The following is a 14,478-nucleotide window of genomic DNA, read 5'->3' on the forward strand; positions in this document are numbered from 1 at the left end:
TACAAGAGTTCCATCACCCAGGACACTGATGGGTCTGTAATGTCTTGGTTGGGGTGGGGGATATGCTATGTCTATGCTGGGAAGAAGAGGTCTGCTATTACCAAAAACAATAAATTGTTGACAGGAAGTGAAAACTCTTTTAGAAAATTAGTAAGGAAGCTATTTTGTTAGAAAGAACTGATTCTGCCCTGTTCTGGTCTCCTCATCCCAAGCTCCAGGTCCTGTGTCCATCAGGATTTTGCTACTTAAGGTGTGCGCCAATGACTAGAAGCAAGAATGTTACCTGGACGCTAGTTAGAAACAGAGAACCTCAGAATCCATTCCAGACCTACTGAATGAGAAACTTATTTTAACCAAAATTGCCAGGTGATTGGCATCCATACACTAACTTTGGAGGACTGCAATGGGATTTTAACTTATCCTATATATCCACCTGTAAACAAAAGCCTATCAAGTGAGCTATGAAAGGTGAAAAAAACCCATAAAATGAACATATTTTGTATCTTTAACAGAACTGACTATTGGCCACAAGCATAGCACTCGTTTTCTCCTTCCCCATTCATTCAACCAACATTTGAAAGGAAGATGGGCAAAGGTAAGTCATCAACATTTATTGAGCTCATTTCATTTGCCAGATATCCAGGAGGTTGCTATTCCTATTTTGCAAATGGGGAAATTGAGAAGAGAGAATGAAGAGAAGCAACATGTCCAAGATGACACTAACAGGGCGCAGTGGAGGAACCGGGAAACGAATGCATGCCTCTCCGAATGCAAAGCTCACGCTCCACCACTCTGCTGCCACACGGAGGAGAGTGTTCATTCTTTCCCTCTCCTCTGCAGGAGTGTTGTACAAGGTCAGACTTCCTCTAGTTGAGTAGCAGAGTTCCTTTTCTGTTTGGCCCTCTGTGTCCTGGTCAGCATAAAGTTCGGAGGAAAAATGTCATGGACGTTTTCCAGGCATCTGGGCCGAGTGTAAATATACAACATCCTGATCCTAGGTCAGACCTTACACTTGCCATTTCACGCGTCCCTCCATCTTGGTCCTCTCAACCGGGGCGTTAGAGGCGAAAGGAGAGCCTAGACCATACTTCCCACAACCAAAATGGCGGCCACACACTCCTTGCCCACAGTTGACCCTGTAGCCAATCTTCGGTCTCCATGGTAACGTGGGCGGCTCTTTCCGCGCCGGCTTAAGCTCCGCGTGTAGGGAAATAGTAAGCATTTCCCTCCCCCTCATTTTTGCGACAGTTGCTGCGAAAGCCACGGCAGTTGAGGTCGGAGTCAGCTGATTTACTGCGGCGGCGGCGGCGGTGGCAGCCCCGCCAGCACCTGGCGGCCTTGGTAGGGAGAAGGCGGCTGGGTAGTGCTTGCAGTCCCAAAGGTTTTCCCACTTGGATGTGTGCATCTCCCGTCCTCCTTAAATAAACCCTGTCCTTCTTTGCTGGGGCGCCCACGGGTGGTCTGATAGATGATATCTCGGCATGAGATGAACCTGTGACAGGTAAGAGCTTTTAGGCTTTCGCTGGGAAAACACCAGCTCTGTACGTGCCCGCACTGTCGAGGTCAGAGGTCGGGGGTCAACGGTCACAAGTCTGCTCCAGCCGGGGGCGGTGCCAGCTGTCAGATCGCTGCTGCTGGGCGCTCTGTCCCGTTCTTCGCCTGCAGGTTCAGGCCCACAGCTAGGCGCCTTTACCAGGAGCGTGGGGTCGCACCAGGGGTCTTTGGAGCTCCCTTGTTTGGTGAGTGACATTTGCATCTGGCGACAGTGGCTTTGGTCTTCAGGTGGGACTGCCTTGCTTTCGGGGACCGTCTAAAAAAGTGATTAGTGATGATCATGGGTGGTTATTGACAGAGCTTTTGGGTGACGTGCGGGCTTTGGGGGTTCATGGGTCTCTCTTTACGTATTAGTACTATTTGATTTGCCTTTGACCAGGGTACTGAGACTACTGAGAGTTTTATCTTTGAGATGGTACCTGCCAGTTCTCATTTCTTTGCCCTAGGATTTCCCTGCCACTCTCATTCGCTCACTAGTGGGTCCCTGCGTTCTGAAGCTATGTTTGGAGTTAACACTGCCTTTGATTCAAAAATTGTGTGTTTTATGTTTTTGACTCACTATGTCAGTTTCTCAGATCTTAGGCAGAATTTGCGGATTCTTGTATTCTGAACCTATGGAAGCTCCACTTGCATCACAAACTGCATTAATATCATTGATACTGCCGATTTAAGGTTTTAGTCAGTGGCAGCTACAGTCTTTTTTTTTTTTCAGTAACAGTTGCCAGGAGACACAAAAGGCAAACTGATTTTTTCAGGTGTCTATTTATTAGAATAATATGGACAAGCTGGCAAGAATTGCCTGTTGTAAGAATGAAATTGACTTGTGTTTTTTGACATTTCGTACACAAAAAAATTTAATTTGTGTCTGCTTCTTACTTTATAAGCAAATATGTGACTATGTGAAGGTGGAGGGCAGCATAAAAGTGAAAAAAATGTGGATGCCTTTGTTATTATTACTTTATTATTATTATTATTTCTTGAGATAGTGTCTCACTCTGTCGCCCAGGTTAGAGTGCAGTGTAGTCAGCCTAGCTCACAGCAACCTCAAAGTCCTGAGCTCAAGTGATCCTCCCCCTCAGCCTCCCAAGTAGTTGAGACTACAGGCACCCACTACTGTTCCTGTCTAATTTTTTATATTTTCAGTAGAGATGGAGTTTTGCTGTTGCCAAGGCTGGCCTCAAACTCCTGAACTCAAGAGATTCTCCTACCTCGGCCTCCCAGAATGCTAGGATTACAGGCATGAGCCACTTGTGTCCAGCGGAAAATGCCTGTATTTTTACAAAAAATCTAAAACTGCCTTGGTTTCATCTAGAACAACAAATCTTACTAATTTTAAGTTGGGAAAACAAACTGGTATAAATATAGCAAATGCTTCATTGTTAGTGTCAACTAGTGATTTTGGTAGAGGAATTCATTTGTTTAAATGTCTGTCTTTATTTTAAAACCATTCTAGAGCCCTATTTAACAGGACAATGAGAGTATACAGGGTGGCACCTGTGGCTCAAGGAGTAGGGTGCCGGCCTCATATATTGGAGATGGCAGGTTCAAACCTGGCCCTGGCCAAAAAAATTAAAAAAAAAAGAGAGAGAGTATACAATTTATTTTTTCTTTTTGCCACCCATAGCTACATTTTAAAAGATCTCAGTGGCGAATGAATCAAAGTGACTGGTTTTGCCTTGTTTGAATACTACTGTGGGAATTTAATGTAAACTTTGGGGTAGTGACACTTGTATCTTTTGTATTTTCCTTTTATCTTGGATATAAGTTTTGTTTTGAAGTTTAACGCTTCCATGGAATAGCCTTAGCCTTGAGACCTTTAAAGTCATGAGCTGGTTTAGTGCCTTCCTCATGAGAAGGGTGTTTTTTTATTCATTGCTTTTTATTTCCAAATCCCACCCCATCTTCTTGCTCACCAATCCACTGGCATCCATTCTGCGTGATGAGTATCCTTCTGTTTGTATGTGTTATTAAATGTGTATTGTTTTGGATGTCCCCATTTTTGAATTTGTAGATATGCTGTATATTTTGTTATAATTTTTTTCTCCTCCACTGTGTTGTGAAGATCTATTTGTGTTGCTGTTCATTGCTTCTAGTTGCTGCACAGTGTTTAAGAGTGTACATATACCTTCTGTCTTATTTCTGGACTCCCATATTACATTCATTTTCCTAACACTATAGATAATACTATGAAAAATGTGCCTTTCAGACCTCTGTGATACAGTCTTTGAGATATATATCCAGGAATGTGATCTCCAGATCGTTGGGTATTTGTATGTTTTATTGAAGTCCTGCCAGATGGTGTTTTACAACAGCTGCAGTGGTGGATATGCCTGTAGGCAGTTTGTGAGTTTTCCTGTCTGTGTATTTGCACCAGTGCTTAGTGCTATTCAGTGCCCTAATATTTCCAGACTAATAAATACAAAATGAAATCCCATTTTATATTAAATTTCATAGTTAGTAATGAATTTAAACATTTCTTCATATGTGTTTTATCTTTTTGGATTTTTTTCTTTTGAAAAATTACCTGTTCATCCTTTTACCCATTTTCATTTTTGGGTTTTAGTCTTTGTCTTACTGATTTACAGATGTTTCTTGTCTTGAAAAAAAATTTTTTTTAGACGGAGTCTTACTCTGTTGTTTTCCTCAGTAGAGTGCGGTGGTATCACAGCTCACAGCCACCTAAAACTCTGGGGCTCAAGTGATTCTCTTGCCTCAGCCTCGATGCCGGGCTATTTTTAGAGACAGGGTCTTGCTCTTGCTCAGGCTGGTCTGGAACTCCTGAGCTCAGACAATCCACCCACCTCAGCCTCCCAGAGTGCTAGGATTACAGGCCTGAGCCACCCCGCCCAGTCTTGCAGATGTTGCTTATATTTCTTAAGTACTAGTTCTTTAAATATTACAAGTATATCTGTTTCTTATCTGTTATTTGTCTATAATCTTTTTCAGCGATGTGCTCATTGAATAGAAATCGTCAATTCTGATACAATTAAATAAAACATTTTTTTTTTTTGTTTGTTTTTTTTTGGCTGGGGCTGGGTTTGAACCCGCCACCTCCAGCATATGGGACTGGCGCCCTACTCCTTGAGCCACAGGCGCCGCCCTAAATAAAACGTTTTTGGTTTTATGGTTTATCTTTTGGGGATTTTACTTCAGAAGTCTTTTCTCAATTCCTTGTCACACAGTTACTCTCCTGTGTTACATATACTACTAACTTTATAGTTTTCTTTTAAACTTATTGGCCTTTAGATACTTCTAGAGTTTACCTTTTTATATGTTACAAGTTTGTGATCCAGTTTGTTTTCCTTATAGTGTGCCAGTTTTCCTAGTGTCATTCTTTCATTTTCCCAAATATGGCGTTGCCACACGTTGTGTATTACATTCTCATATGAATTTTGAACAGTGGATCCTATTCCTTTGATTTATTTATCTGTTTTTGGCTTGGAGCCCGTCGCACAGTGGTGAGGGCGCCAGCCACACACACCAAGGGTGGTGGGTTTGAACCCGGCCCGGGCCAGCTAAACAACAATGGCAAGTGCAACAAAAAATAGCTGGGTGTTGTGGCGGGCGCCTGTAGTCCCAGCCACTTGGGAGGCCGAGGCAAGACAATCGCTTAAGCCCAAGAGTTTGAGGTTGCTGTGAGCTGTGACAACACGGCACTACCCAGGGTGACATAGTGAGACTCTATCTCGCAAAAAAAACGAAAACAAAACCAAAAATCTTATTTATCTGTTCTTGCTCCAATACCATGCTGTTTTAATACTATGTTTTGTACTATATATTTTCCCTCTCTTTGAACAATTCTTCCGATTTATTTTGTTTTAGCTTTATTTTGATATAATTATACAGATTCACAGAAAGTTGCAAAAGTAGTACAGAGAGGTACACAAACGTCCCTCACAGTTAATATTTTATTTTTATTTTTATTTTTTTTTTGAGACACAGTCTCACTATGTCACCCTGGGTAGAATGCTGTGCCGTCACAGCTCACAGCAACCTCAAACTCTTGGGCTTAAGTGATTCTCCTGCCTCAGCCTCCTAAGTAGCTGGGACTACAGGCGCCTGCCACAACACTTGGCTATTTTTTGTTGCAGTTGTCATTGTTGTTTAGCTGGCCCAGGCTGGGCTCAAACCCGCCAACCCCAGTGTATGTGGCTGGTGCCTTAACCACAGAGCTACGGGCGCCGAGCCACAGTTAACATTTTATACTCACGTGCAGCTTCACCTAATTTCCCTATTTCCCTTAATGGTTGTATTTTATACAACTGTAGGACAGTAACAAAACCAAGAAATTGACTATGTACAGTGCCTTTGTACAGGGCCATTTTATTACCTGGGTAGAGTCCTGTAACCACCTCTGCAATCAAGGCATAGGAGCTATGCTATCCCCACAAAGATCTCATTCTTGTCACCTCTTCCTGATTATACTTACCTCCCTGGCCCTTACCATCCCTACCTCTGGGAACACTAATCACTGTTCTACCTCTATAATTTTGTCATCACAAGAATGGTTCGTAAATGTAGTTTTATAGTATGCAATCTTTTAGGATTGACCCAAATTGTTGAATATATCAATAGTTTGTTTTGTTTAATTGTTGAGTATTTTCCCATGATATTTTTGTATCACAGTTTATCTATTCATCTGAATATCTAGGCTGTTTCTAGTTTTTGCCTATTACAAATAAAGCTGCTGTGAACATTCTTGTACAATACATTGTGTGGATATACATTTTTGCTTTTTCTGGGATAAATGCCCAGGAACATGATTGCTGGATGGTGTGGCAAGTGTATGTTTAGTTCTTTTTTTTTTTTTTTTTTTGTAGAGACAGAGTCTCACTGTACCGCCCTTGGTAGAGTGCCGTGGCCTCACACAGCTCACAGCAACCTCCAGCTCCTGGGCTTAAGCGATTCTCTTGCCTCAGCCTCCCAAGTAGCTGGGACTACAGGCGCCCGCCACAGCATCCGGCTATTTTTTTGTTGCAGTTTGGCCGGGGCCGGGTTTGAACCCGCCACCCTGGGCATATGGGGCTGGCGTCCTACTCTCTGAGCCACAGGCACTGCCCGTATGTTTAGATCTTGAAATAACTGCCAACCTGTTTTCCAGAATGGCTGTCCTATTTTACATTCCCACCAGCAATGTGTGTGAGGTCCAGTTTCTTTGTAGCCTCACCAGGATTTGGTATTGTCACTATTTTTTATTTTAGTTGTTCTGATATTTGTGAAGTGAGGTCATGTTATGGTTTTAATTTGCATTTCCCACGTGCCTAGTGGTGTTAAATACCAGCTAGGACAGTTTCTCTTATCTTTGACTATTTTCAAAGTTGTCTCAATTATTTGTGACTTTTAATTTTTCTTTCCTATATATATGTGTGGTGTGTACGCATTTTTTTTCTTTTTTTGGGGGGGGGTGGGGAGATGGTTTCACTTTGTAGCCCTTGGTAGAGTCCCAAGACTTTATAGCTCACAGCAACCTCACACTCTTGGGCTCAAGTGATCATCTTGCCTCGGCCTTTTGTCCATATATTTGAAGTTTGCTTGAATTTCTAAACACAATACCACTAGAATTTTGACTGAGGATGTATTAGATTTATAGATTTGCTTTGGGAAAAATTGACATCTTTATGATATTAGGGCATCTTACCTGAGAACATGGAATGGTAATTTTTTTTATAATTTATAAAAATACTATAAATGGTATATACTACTTTAAGTAAGTTAGTACTTATACAAGAAAATGCTTTCAGTTTTCATATCTTGATACTCTAGCTTTTGTTTTTTTTGTATTGTGTTGGAGATCAAAGTCCATACTATAAATACTGAGATAGTTTTAGTGCTGTGGAGTTAGGTCTAGAGCTAAGCAGTGCTTTTATTCCTGGGTTTACCTGGACATCTCTCTGTGACACTTTTTTTTTTTTATTGTTAAATCATAGCTGTGTACATTAGTGCAATCGCCTGTACCCATTCTAAGATGCACCATAGGTGTGGCCCCACCCATTACCCCTCCTCAACCAAAACCTCCCCCCTCCCTTCCCCTTCCTTGGCCCATTCCCCATAGGCTTGTGCTGTAGTTGGTTTATAGTCTTCATGTGAAAGCTATAATTTCTCTGTGACACTTTTTCAATTTGTTTGGCCAAATAAACTTAATGATTACAATATGAAGTTAGCAGTTTTTAGTTTCTGTTACAATTATGTAACAGATTTGTTGCCTTTCTTAAATAATAGTCTTATATATGTGCATGCCCTTGATCGTGGGCCAAATCAGTGACAGCTCCTGTCATCAGTAAGGGGACACCTTGTGTTACCATTTACAGATACTGTGATAGTAATATTAACTTAGAATTGGCATTCCATACATGTAGTTCATTTATCTTGATCTTATGTGATAGTGAAAGCTGTTTTGCTCAACACAAAAGAACACAAAAGATGTTGTTGGAAGGGGAAACCCTACGTCAGGACTGCCTTCAGAAAATTCTTAGCGGCCGATGGGAATTGTTAATTACCTCTTTTATTAAAGAATATATATCCTATATACATAAAATGTTAACAATTTTAAATAAAATTAGGTTTTTTTTCCTAAAATTTGTTGGTGATGTTTAATGAAATTACAGTTTTTTTCTTTTTTTTTTTTTTTTTGGTGTGGCTGGTGGTAGTTTGGATTAGTGGAAGCCGTAAAATATTGGAACAATAAAATGTTAAGGCACAGGTCAGTTCAGGGCAGATAAAATTTCTTGCTAAGGGTGATTCTGTGGTGTAGCAGCCCGTATAGCCTATGACTAGGAGGAGAGAGAGTTATAAGAAATACCTGGATAGCTCAATGGAACACCTTGGTGGAAAGGGCATGAGAAGGGATTTAGCTCTCCTACCAAGCATGAGAGCTCGCGAGATGAGAGTGGTGAATCGTCAACCTCTACACCTGTGGTGTTGAGAGGCACGAGATCAGCCGTATATTGGGCTGGAGGAGCAGGCAGTCGGGAGCGGGCGCATTCTATCACAGACCCGCTCACTCTGACTCTGTCTCCTCGCCTGCCTGCAGAACGCCAGCACGGCGTCTCTCTGCTGAAGCTTACCAAGCTCTGCTAAAGACTAAGATCTATCTTTCTAAGAAGACTGCTTTACTCTAAGACCCTCTCTCTTTCCAGCCAAAGTAGTTAGGCCTCAGGTACCTAAGAGAAACTACCTGAGCAAGGTAACTTAGCAGTCCGCGTCCGGAACCTAGTTAAGGTGGGCCCTGACAAGTGGTGGTGTCACGAATGAGATGTGACACCGTGGGCTCTTTTAGAATAGAAAATTTCTGGCATTTTGTTTTTACACTCAATGTTGGGAGAGGTGCTTTGGAGCGCGCACACAGTGTTGCTTATCTGCTGACTCATCTCGTTGCTGTGGGGCAGCAGCTGGGCCCATCACCAGGCCTGTATCTTCCTTCAGCTTCTCTAACTCCAAGGTCAACTTCCCTTTTTGATTGCCCTATAACCTTCAAGCTTCAGCACCTGACAGACAGCAGTCTCACGGATCTTACGGAGAGATTTCCAGTTCCAAAATGACAGGAGAGAAGCAAGCTGGCTTCTTTCTCCCCCACAGAAAACCAAAGCAGCAACAACAAAAGAGACTACAGTGCTGAGATCTCACCAGCAATAACCTAGAGCTCCAGTATGAGGATGAAACAGTTTCCAGGACCACAGAGAAGTGGACAAACTCGGAGCAGGTAGAAGGAAAATCAGACTTCCATAGCTGTGGTTCCACCTCTCCCCCCATTCTGCCAGGCACCAACCACACAGAAAAGCTCCTTTCAACAGTTTCTATACCGGAAAAAGTAAAATTGAGGCGGTCAGATAGCTTTTCCACCTTATTGAGTTCCGTGGCAGGACACTGTCCTTGCCTTAAGGACAGGTAGCATCCTTTCTGTCTGATGAGAGAAATATCCCTGGGGAGAGGCATAGACAAACAGGGAAGGCAGGACTACTTCTCCCCTGAAACTCTGCCTTGTATCTCTGCCCAAGGTTGTAGGAGGCAGTTCCCCAGGGCCCCTGGGCATAAACACTGAGCCAGCCATCCCACACTGCCTGCATAATCTCTTCGGCACTTCTTCCATTTGGGACAGGCAGTGCTCTGACCATTTACGAGAGCCATTGTCAACCTGGGTTTAAAGCATCACCTGAAAGACTTGGGGCAGGACCCCCCACTCTGCCCTGAGCGATGACGACCCCAATCAACCGCAAGAGACGGCGCTTGATGCAAACAGCAAGAGGATTTTATTCCAGCATGCCGGGGCTTGACTCGCAACTCTTTTAGGAGCCGAGGAGTCAAGCCCTGAACAGCAGGTTTTACAAGCTTATAAAGGCAAAAACCACAAAGTAGGGAGGGGTAGCAGACATAGCAGGGGCTTTAGGGAGGGGTAGCAGACATATGGGCTTTTCCAGATAAGAAGAACTCTGGTTCATTACTCATCTGTCTTAAGACAAGATCAGCAGTTAAACATTTGCTTAGCTTTTTTCTTTCAGAACCAGTTACCGGTTATCTGCTTCAGCTCGGGGCTATTTCCTAGGACAGTTACAAAAGGTCACATTCTTATGGTAGGGGGCGAGGGGTGCTGCTACATATCTGGTCCCCCCCCCTTTTTGGATTTGGTAGTACTTTCCTTCACACCTAGAGCTGAAAAAGGCAGTGACCTAGCACTAAGGTTCGTAAGCAAATACATTCAATAAAAACCAAACTAAACTGGCCAGAGAAAACTGGATTAAATAATTAGTTCTTCAGTGAAAAACTTGGATGTATACCCACAAGAAACAATGGCAAATAGGGAATCATGACCTCCCCAAAAGGACAAAACAAAAATTTACTGACTGACCCTAATGAGATGGAGATTTGTGAACTCTCTGACCAATAATTTAAAGTAGAAGTTTTAACGAAATTCAGTGATCTCCAAAGATAACACAGAAAAGCCATATAGAAATTTATCAGAGGTGTGGTGCCCGTAGCTCAGTGGTTGGGGCATCGGCAACATACACCAAGGCAGGCGGGTTCGAACCCGGCGGGGCCTGCTAAACGACAATGACAACTGCAAAAAAAAAAAAAAAAAAATAGGTGGGTGTTGTGGTGGATGGCTGTTGTCCCAGCTACTTGGGAGACTGAGGCATGAGAATTGCTTAAGCCCAAGAGTTAGAGGTTGCTATGAGCTGTGACACCATGGCACTCTACCGAGGGTGACATAGTGAAACTGTCTCAAAAAGAAAAAAGATTATCAGAAGGTTATTACAAACAAAATGAAATAAAAAACCAGATAGAAATCTTGGAACTGAGAAATATATTTGCTGAACTGAAAAAGTCTCAGAGGCTCTCAACAGCAGACTGAACCAAGCAAAGGAAAGAATCAGTGAGTCTAAGAACAGCTTTTTGAAAATACGTAGAGGAGAAAAAAGAACAAAAGGGATAGAAGGCTGCCTTCAAAATACGGATAGAAACTTACCTTGAAAGATTATATCTAAGAATTAATGAGTAAGAGCAAGGAGTAGAAAGCTTATTCAAAGAAGTAACAGAAAACTTTTCAAAAGTTGAGAAAGATATAAATATCCAGATACAGGAAGGTCTTAGGACACCAAACAGATTCAACCCCAACAAGACTATCCAAAGCTTTTAATAAACTTTCCAAGTTCAAACACAAGGAGAAGATCCTAAGAGCAGCAAAAGATAAGAAGCAGGTAATGTTTCATGGAGCTCTAATTCTTCTGTCAACAGAGTTCCCAGCAGAAACCCAACAAGGCAGAGGGAGTGGAAGGCTAGTTTTCTTTTCTTTTTTCGAGACAGAGTCTCAGGGAAAAATTAAGTACACGGACAAACCCAGAATATCCCATTGCTGTATTCATGGTCCAACTCTAATATGAAGCGCAAAAGACAAATCTCAAAAATAGTAGCTACAGCAACTTGTTAAGAGATAGGTAATTAAAAAATATGTAAATTGCAACAACTAAGAGTTCGTGTGTGTGTGTGTGTGTGTGTGGGTGTGTGGAGATAAAGTGTAGAATTATTTTTTTGTTCTTTTTTTCCTTTGTTTTTATTCTTGAATTTGCATTCTAATTTGTCATTTCTTTAAAATAACTTGTTATTCTGCACTGCTGGTGGGAATGCAAATTAATACATTCCTTTTGGAGGGATATATGGAGAACACTCAGAGATCTAAAAATAGATCTGCCATTCAATCCTGTAATTCCTCTGCTGGGCATATACCCAGAAGACCAAAAATCACAACATAACAAAGATATTTGTACCAGAATGTTTATTGCAGCCCAATTCATAATTGCTAAGTCATGGAAAAAGCCGAAGTGCCCATCGATCCACGAATGGATTAATAAATTGTGGTATATGTATACCATGGAATACTATGCAGCCTTAAAGAAAGATGGAGACTTTACCTCTTTCATGTTTACATGGATGGAGCTGGAACATATTCTTCTTAGTAAAGTATCCCAAGAATGGAAGAAAAAATATCCAATGTACACAGCCCTACTATGAAACTAATTTGGGACTCTCACATGAAAGCTATAACCCAACTACAACTTAACAATAGGGGGAAGTGGGAAAGGGGGGGGTGGGTAGAGGGAGGGGAATCGGTGGGATCACACCTGTGGTGCATATTACAGGGGTATTTGCGAAACTTGGTAAATGTAGAATATAAATGTTTTGGCACAGTAACTGAGATAACGCCGGAAAGGCTATGTTAACCACTGGGATAAAAATGTGTCAAATGGTTTATGAAGTGAGTGTATGATGCCCCATAATCATATCATTGTATACACTTATGATTTAATAAAAAAATTAAAAAAAAAAAAAAAAAAAAAAAAGAATGGAAGAAAAAGTAAAAAAAAAAAAAAAAAAAAAAAAATAACTTGTTATAAATAACTTGTTATAACTATAATGTTTTCTGTAAGCCTCATGCTAACCACAATGGAAAAGTCTATAAGAGGTTCATTAAAAATAAAAAGTAACATATTAAAACATACTACCAGAGACTGGACACAATGGCTTATGCTTGTAATGCCAGCACTTTGGGAGGCCAAGATGGTAGGATCAGTTGAGGCCTAGAGTTTGAGACAAGCCTAGACAACATCGCAAGATGTTTTTAAAAAGAAAGATTCATCAGATGTTGAGGTACATACCTGTGGTCCCAGCCACTTGGGAGGCTGAGGTGGGAGGATTGTTCAAGTCCTGGAGTTCAAGGCTGCAGTGAGTGATGACTATGCCATTGAACTCTAGCCTGGGTAACAGAGTTTTACTCTGTCTCCAAAAGAAAAATAAAAAGAATAAGACAAACAAAAAACACACTACTAGAAATGGTTACTTATCTATAAAGGAAGACAGTAAGGAAGAGAGGAGTCTTCTAACAACTAGAAAACAAATAACAAAATGGCAGTGATTAGTCCTTACCTATTAATAATAACACTGAATGTAAATGGTCTCAATTCGCCTATTAAAAAACATAGAGTGGCTGAATGGATATAGAAACAAGACCTAACTATATGCTGCCTTTAGAAACCCACTTCACCTATAAAGACACACATGGACTGAGACTGAATGGGGGGCAAGATATTCCATGCAATTAGAAACCAAAACAGAAGCTGAGCTTGGTGGCACACTCTTGTAATCCTTGCACTCTGGGAGGCCAAAGCCGGTGGATTGCTTGAGCTCAGGAGTTCAAGACCAGCCTGAGAAAGAGTAAGACTCTGTCTCTAAAAATCACCAGCTTTGTGGTGGACACCTATAGTCCTAGCTATTTGGGAGGCAAGAGGATTGCTTGAGCCCAAGAGTTTAAGGTTGTGAGCTGTGATGCCAGGGCACTGTACCAAGGGCAACAAAGTGAGACTGTCTCAAAAAAAAAAAAAAAAAAAAAACCCAAAACAGATCAGGAGTAGCTATATTCATATTGGATAAATTAGACTAGAAGTCAAAGACTATAAAAGAAGACAAAGAACATCTATGTAATGATACATGTAAAAGTATCAGTTTAACAAGATAATTTAGCAAATATAAATATCTAAGCACCCAATACCAGAACTCTGAAATATATGAAGCAAACATTAATAGACCTAAAAGGTAAGATAGACAGTAATATAATAATAGAAGGGGGCTCAGCGCCTGTAGCTCAAAGGCTAAGGCGCCAGCCACATGCACCAGAGCTGGTGGGTTCGAATCTAGCCCAGGCCTGCCAAACAGCTGTGACAACTAGCCAAGCATTGTGGCAGACGCCTGTAGTCCCAGCTACTTGGGAGGCTGAGGCAAAAGAATTGCTTGAGCCCAGGAGTTGGAGGTTGCTGTGAGCTGTGATGCCATCGCACTCTACCGAGGGCGACAGCTTGAGACTCTGTCTCAAAAAATCTCTCAGTGATTGACAGATCATTCAGACAGAGAATTAATAAAGAAATAGTGGAATTAACCTATCTACTAGATCTAATAGGCCTTACTGGTGTTTACAGAACATTCACCCAACACTTTTTCATGAGCGCATAGAAGATATTTTAGAATAGACCACCTCTTAGGTGAAAAACAAGTATGTACAAGTTTAAAAAAAATAGAAATCATATCAAGTGTAGTCTTTGACTCCAGTGGAATAAAACTAGAAGTCATTGACAAGAGGAAACCCTGGAAAATACACAGACGCATGGAAATTAAAACATATGCTCCTGAAGGACCAATGAGTCAATGAAGAAACTAAGAAGAAAACTTAAGAATTTTTTTTTCTTTTTTTTTTTTTGTAGAGACAGAGTCTCACTTTACTGCCCTCGGTAGAGTGCCGTGGCGTCACACAGCTCACAGCAACCTCCAGCTCTTGGTCTTCCACGATTCTTCTGCCTCAGCCTCCTGAGCAGCTGGGACTACAGGCACCCGCCACAACACTCGGCTATTTTTTTGTTTTTGCAGTTTGGCCTGGGCCGGGTT

The 14,478-nt window shown here is 41.6% G+C and overlaps 1 protein-coding gene across 4 annotated transcripts in view; it reads left to right on the plus strand.

The window, feature by feature from the left end:
* The first annotated feature begins 1,386 nt into the window (after nucleotides 1-1,386).
* Nucleotides 1,387-14,478, plus strand: part of WDR7 (WD repeat domain 7) — a 401,067-nt gene continuing 387,975 nt past the window's right edge. For 2 of the 4 annotated variants that reach the window (XM_053571626.1, XM_053571629.1), the window contains exon 1: nucleotides 1,609-1,739. The gene's annotated coding sequence lies outside the window, so the exon portion shown is untranslated. Of the gene's footprint in view, nucleotides 1,502-1,608; nucleotides 1,740-14,478 lie in introns of those variants that run through there. The other 2 variants (XM_053571628.1, XM_053571627.1) reach the window with 2 other exon arrangements.

This window comes from Nycticebus coucang, chromosome 19 (genome assembly GCF_027406575.1).
Source record: "Nycticebus coucang isolate mNycCou1 chromosome 19, mNycCou1.pri, whole genome shotgun sequence".
Taxonomy (NCBI): domain Eukaryota; kingdom Metazoa; phylum Chordata; class Mammalia; order Primates; family Lorisidae; genus Nycticebus; species Nycticebus coucang.